Genomic DNA, 7,094 nt, shown 5'->3' with positions numbered 1-7,094 from the left:
CTTCTTAATATCTTCTGCTTCTGTTAGGTCCATATCATTTCTGTCCTTTATCGAGCTCATCTTTGCATGAAATGTTCGGGGAATGAAAAAGAAAATTTGCATATTCCTATCACAGCATATATGTGGCAGGTTAAGGAAGGAAATAGAATGTAAGTGTTGACTTAGAAAAACCTATGACTTACAGAGGGGGGAAAAAGGGGAGTTCCAGAACAATGCTGACATGATCCTGGCATCCATAGATGTTTATGGAGCATCAGCTCTCTGCCTGACACTGCTCAAGGCACTGAGAATACAGCACGGAATGAAATACACAGCTTACCACAGTTGAGCTAACATTCTACCTAGGCGGAGCAGAGAGGCTGGGGACAAGCTCGTGTTGGGTGTGGTAAACTCAATGAACAAATATGTAATAGGAGAAGGTTTCCCATTTTTGTAAAAAGATTCACCACAAAAGAATCCTTGTGTTTTCTAGGTGTATTTATTTATGTATATAAATGCACAGGAAAAAGTCTGCAAGGAAGCACCCCAAACTGCCGACACTGTGATTCTGTGGGGAACGGCAGGTGCCTGGTGGTCCTCCAGAAGTGCTTTAGCTTTGCAGAAGAATGTACCCGTGTATCATCTGTGTAACACAAAATGAGTAATAGTTAGCAACTGGGACCCACATGCCATGCTGGTGGAAATACAAAATGGTACAACCACTTAGGAAAGCGATTGGCAATTTCTAATAGAAGTAAAGCGTGTGACTCAGCAATTCCCCTCCTAAATGTTAGCGTAAAAGAAATGAAAACCTATGTCCACACAGAGGTGTGTGCACCAGCATTTAGAGCGGCTTTATACGTAACAGCCTCAAAGCAGAGACAAGACAGAAGGCCATCACAGGGAGGCTAGACCAACACACTGTACGTCCTCACACTAGAACATTATTCCGCAACCAAACGGAGCAAGCTATTGATATGTGAACAGGTCTAAAAGCATTATATGGAGTGAAAGCAGCCAGGCAAAAAAGGCACATACCATGTGATTCCAATTACATGACAGGCACAACTAATCTATGGTGATAGGAATCAAAAGGATGGTTGCCTGTGGGGGTTGTGGGTTGACAGGAAGGGGACCCGAGGGAACTTTCTGGAATGACAGGAATGTTCTAGATCTTGACTGGGAGGTGCACCTGGTGTAGGGATTTGTCAAAATTCATTGAATCATTCACTTTAATCTGTGCACTTCACTGTAACAAATTTCGCATTAATATTCGTAATAGAATAACCACCAAAGCCTGGAGAGGAATATTCTGACGTGTTGAGTGTTTATTTCTAAATGGTAAAAATATAGGTGATTTTCATTGCCATCATATGCACATCTGGGGTTTTCCAAAGTTCCAGCAACATACATATAATCCTTTAGTGATCAGAAAAAAGAGTAAAGAAAAGGACATGGCCTATACATTTACATAAAAAAAGAACATATGCCTCTTTTGTGCATATTTTATTTATTTAGTCATTTTAGGGGGGTATGTTTTCTAAGAAGAAGGAAGGGAAGAGAGAGGAGGGTGAGAATAGGAAACTTTTCCATCCTTTTATTTTCAACAAAGATTAACTGGAAAGCAGCAATATTCAAAGATTGTTGTGAATAAGTGAAAATAATTCAGAGCCATAGATTTGTTAGTCAAGAAACTTGTAATAGTGCTGAGCATGTGGGGGATCCTATCTGCCTCTAAAAGAGCGGTTGAAAAAGGCCCCCTCATCCACAAAGCCTTCCTTGATTTTTCCTTCAAACCTCTGCCTCTGCACAACTCATCTTTCCACCATGCCCCTGGAGTACAGAGTGTTTTCCTTTTTTCTGAATCCCCAGAGCCTAGTGCTGTGCTTTGCACCAGGTGGGTCCTCTGCCCAGGCTCTATGCATTTCATTTTTTTAAAGAAAGCCCCAGAGCAGGTCCCAGGCATGGGTAGGTCCCTAGCTTTTCACACTTTTACCCCACAGTGAACGCATCCCGGGCTGAGGAGGAACCGAGAGGTTGACCTTCTATTCCCTTGGGGTTGGGAACAGATACTTAGGGGATTCCCAGACGCGCTGTAGAAACTCCTGCCTTGCCTTGAAAGGTCACGCTGGTCACCTCTGGCCAGCTTTCTCCCTCCCCCGTTCTGGTTTCCTTGAGATGCCTGGGTGGGTAGAGGCTGAGACAGCAGGGCCAACCTCAGGTCTTGCTCCCCGTCTGCTCCTCTGGCCTCCGGGGAGCTCAGGCCTGCGGCGGGACTGGGACCAAGTTTGTCTGCAGTCTTTAGCCGGCGAGCCCCTGGGCCCCTGGCATTGTTTTCTGCTTCCCGCAACACCGTAAAAGCTTTGCTGAGGCTCAGGGAGCGTCTACAAAGTGCTCCTCTCCGGCTTTTTGGCGGCTTTTTATCTTTGGATCCAGGCGAAGCTGTGGAGGGGCAGGGCAAGACCGAGGCCCGAGTCGGTTGCAGCAGCGGGTGCGCTGTGGGGACCGTGAGATGTACAGGATGCCCGCGCTGCAGAATAATGGGGATCGGGATGGGGGGGGAGACCTCCATCCATAAAGTGGGCAGGGAGGACTCGGGGAGTCTGTGACCTGTCTTGCTGTGGCAGCTGCTGAAAAGTCCTGTTGGAGAAGGGAATCAGAAGGTACAGACAGGATACTGCGCATACCACCAGAGACTTCTTTCCTTTTTATCTTGACATCATAGTCTTGATCCATCCTTTTCCAAGCCAGGCAACTCCCTCTCACCATACACACTATAGCCTCTAGCTAGGCTCCCAGTTTCATGCAATCCAGGCTCCTCTAATTTACTCAGTGTGTGACCCTGGGCAAGTCACCTTACCTCTCTTTGCCTCAGTTTCTTCATCTGTAAAATGGCATCATAATCATTCCCATTGTTATGAGGAGGTAATGAATTAACATATGGAAATTGCTTAGAACAGTGGCTGGGATGCAGTAGGTATTATAAAAGGATTGGTGATGATCTTTTATTGTTATTATTTTTTATTACTGCAAGCTATCCTCCATCCAACAGTGTGACCATTTAAAAACCTGAATCAGAATCAGGTCATGGATTTAAACACCCTTGCTTAAATCCCTCCCCAGGCTGCCCACTGTGCTTAGCATAACATCCACGCGTGGACTGTCTCCACATTACTAATCTGACTTCTTTGCTTACTACTCATTTCATTATCATTGTTCCCACCTCACCAGCCTCCTTGCTGTCCCGGAATGTTCCGAGTGTGGTTCAACCTCGGGGACTTTGAACTTGCATTTTTTCTGCCTAGGAAGCTATTCTCACCCTTTATAGAGTTGTTCTGGCTCAGCATTCAGATCTCAGCTTAACCATTACTTCCTTCAGAGAGTTTTCCCAAATCACCCTATCTGGGTACATACCTTCTTGTATTTCTCTATGAAAATGCCTTCTTTATTTCTTAGCTATTATGGGCTATGTGTTTATTTATTTACCATCTCTCTTCCCAGACTAGAATATAAACGTCAAGAGGTGAAACTTTGTCTTATTCACTGTTTTCCCCCCTACATTTAGCATAATGATTAGTACACAGTAGGTGCTCAGTACATATGATTTGGTTAAAGGAATGACTGCAGAAATGAGAAAAGGTCTCTAGGATTTAGAGTCTCCTGAGAGAGACTATTGATGGAGAAGCCATCCATCTAGGGGAGAGTGGATAAGGTTTTTGGGGACTATAGCAGATAATTGGTTCAAGTGGGACATATTTTTGAGGTGCCTGTAGGATTGCTTGGAAAGATGTTCCCTAAATACCTCACACATGGGTCTGGAGTGACCTAGACTTTTTTCTACAACTGAATAAAGACCCAACTCAAGGTGGTTTAAGCAACGTGACCTTATGTAGGGCAGTCTCAGGGTTGGTTAATTCAGTGGCCTAAGAGCAGTATTAAGGGTCCAGGTCCTTTCCATCCACTGTGATGGCACAGTCTCTCCTCATGGGCCCAACATGGCTGCCAGAGCTCCAGACATGGAGTCTTCATGCAACATCCACAGATCAGAAGGACAGAGAGATCCTTTTCTTTTCCTGAGTCCTGTTTTAAGAGAGAAGAAAACTTGCAGCCCTCAGTCTTATTGCATCAAGTCCTATTGGCTGATGTGTCATATGTCTGTTCCTCATGCTTGATTAAGACTCCTTAAGATTTTGGAGAAGGCAATGGCAACCCACTCCAGTACTCTTGCCTGGAAAATCCCATGGACGGAGGAGGCTGGTGGGCTGCAGTCCATGGGGTCGCTAAGAGTTGGACACGACTGAGTGACTTCACTTTCACTTTTCACTTTCATGCATTGGAGAAGGCAACGGCAACCCACTCCAGTGTTCTTGCCTGGAGAATCCCAGGGACGGGGGAGCCTGGTGGGCTGCCGTCTATGGGGTCGCACAGAGTCGGACATGACTGAAGCGACTTAGCAGCAGCAGCAGCAGCCTTGAGATTTACCTGTTGTAGGTGGGAAGGGGTTCATTGTCTTCAGAGGTAGCCAAACTTGGAGTTTTGATAGGGAGAAGGGGAGATGGTTATTCTCTACAAAAATGGTATCGTCAGTCTTCAGAAGGCGAGGTCTGAGCTACAGTCTTATTACCAGAGAAAGCCAGTAGGAAGTGGCAGTGCAAGAGAATGGGGGAAGGGAGGGGAAGGTGGGCAGGGCACCCCTCCCATTTACTGCTAAGAAAATGTTTTTAAAAGGAGGGAGATGTCACTGTGCTGAGTGCTACTGAGTCATCGAGTAAAATCAGGATGGAGAAATAGCCACTAGGGTTGGACTTGGAGGTCCAGATTGCTGGCTTTGATGAGAGCAGTGGAATGATGGATGTTTCTGGAATTTATACCTGCACCCCCCTCTACTGCTACCCAACTCCATGCTTTACCGCTGCTTTTCTGGATTCTTAAAATAGCTTCCTTACTGATTCCTCAGACTGGTATCATATTGCAGAGGTCTTTCCACGTCAAGCTGAGCAAGTCATAATTACATCAGTCAGCGGTAGGGAGCCAGTAGAGGTGCCTGAGCCGGGGAATAACTGGGTCATGGCTGCCCTTTATGGCGGTTAACCTGAAGGAGCGGTAGAGGGTGGAATGGAGGCTGGTGAGACTGGAGGCAGGAGGAGTCTCCCTAGTCCTTTGATTTGCCTCTGTTCTTTCTAGTGCTAGGGCCCTGCTTGATCTCTGGAAACATTCCCTCCCCGCTTTCAGTCCATAAGGTCCATATAGGACCCACTCTCCTACCCTCTCTAGTGGAAGAAGACGTGTGACCCAGACCTGGCTGTTGAGAGTCAGTGACTGGCCACAGGACCCAATTCTAATCAGATGGCCTTTCAAGCTGCACTTTGGGGAAACGGTCTTTCAGCCCCTAGATCCATCTGTACCTGAAGCTACTGCAGACTTTTCACTTACATGAGCCGATATGTTCCCTGTTTTGCTTGAACTGTTTTTTGAGTTGGATTTCTGCCCCTTGCATCTTAAGAAACCTTAAATAATACAGTAACTAGGGGATTTGGAACATGAGCGTTCTGGATATGGAAGGAGAGAGTCAAGGTTGACTGTGGATCTTCCTGGGAGGATAGTATAGGCAAGTATGGGAAACCATTTATTAATTTATTCAATACATGTTTGTTGAGTACCTATACAGTTCCTGGCTCTGTTATAGACCCTGGTGACACAGCAGTGAGCAAAGCAGATAAAAACTCTTCTTTGTATTGAGCACATAGTCTAGTGGCTCAGGAAATAGCAATATTTACTCTGCTATCATGATTATCAACATCATCCCTGTTCATAGATGTGGAAAATGAGGCTTCAAGAGGTGAAGTCACACAGCCAGTGAGGAGCTGAGTGGAAATCTGACTTCATCTCTCTGATTTCCCAATCAGCTGTGTCTGCCCCACCAGGCTGGAGAGAGAGAGTACACCCACGTGGAAGTGACTTCACACTTCAGAAAGATTGCTACACGCTGATTGAAAGGAGTAGAACAGGACTTTTCTGCACTGAAGGCTGGAGGAATCCACTGCAGGACAGAAATGTGATCTGAAGATGGGGGGATTTGAGTCACAAATCATAGTGGTTTTAGAGCTGGGAAAAGGTCGTTGAGATCAGATCAATCAACAAGGCTTTCTGAAAGAAAGGGATGCTGCGGCCTGTTTTGTTTTGTTTTGTTTTAAAGCTTTTTATTTTATATTGGAGTATAGTCGATTAACAATTTTGTGAGAGTTGCAGGTGGACAGCAAAGGGCCTTAGCCATACATATACATGTATGCATTCTCCCCCATCCAGGCTGCCACATGCCATGGAGAAGGGTTTCCTGCTATACAGCAGGGCCATGGCAGTTATCCATTTTAAATATAGCAACATGTATTAATACCCGTCAATCCCAAACTCAGCAGGGTCTTAAAAGAAGGGCAAGGTATTGGTAGGAGAATGTGTAAGTCTGTGACCGCCTCAGTACTCCGTGGGTCACATCTTCAATCGGATGTTGAATCAATTATTATTTTTTATTTCTGTTTTTATTTGTTGGATGCTGGTGACAGTGGGGAGAAGGAGTCCTGGTTATTGTGACTTGACAGCTTTTGTTGTTGCTGCTGAAATCATCAGCCCCCTGCCAGCAGCACCCAGATCTTACAGGTCTGCAGGCTGGAGATACACACACAATACTGCGTTTAAAAAAAAGTCTCCAACAGGAGCTGTGACTCATACACATTTCTGCCGGCATGAATAAAAATATCGAGAGTGAAAGATGGATTAGTCACTGGAACACAATTTGCTTTGGAGAACTGAGTTCCCCACAGTTGCCGCTGTTCCTTATTAGCTTCTGAAATTTGGAAACTGGACCCTATCCTGGTGCCTGCCAGGGATGTGGGATGAAGTCTGGCTGGGTGGGTGCGGGTTTTGTGGGGCAGAGGGTGGACTCAATGCAGCAGGACTGGCTGCTGCTGGTGCAGCACTTCGATCCTACAGGTGGTCTTCACTTGGCTGCTGTTCTGATGGGCCGTTGCCTGGGCTGTTCAGTAGGACCACCTTGAAACCAGCGTCATCCGTTTTTTCATGCATTCACTCCTTTATTCATTCCATCAGTCCACTGTAAG

This window comes from Bos indicus, chromosome 13 (genome assembly GCF_029378745.1).
Source record: "Bos indicus isolate NIAB-ARS_2022 breed Sahiwal x Tharparkar chromosome 13, NIAB-ARS_B.indTharparkar_mat_pri_1.0, whole genome shotgun sequence".
Classification (NCBI taxonomy): Eukaryota; Metazoa; Chordata; class Mammalia; order Artiodactyla; family Bovidae; genus Bos; species Bos indicus.
The sequence above is the reverse complement of the archived record's forward strand: the minus strand, read 5'-3'. Positions refer to the sequence as shown.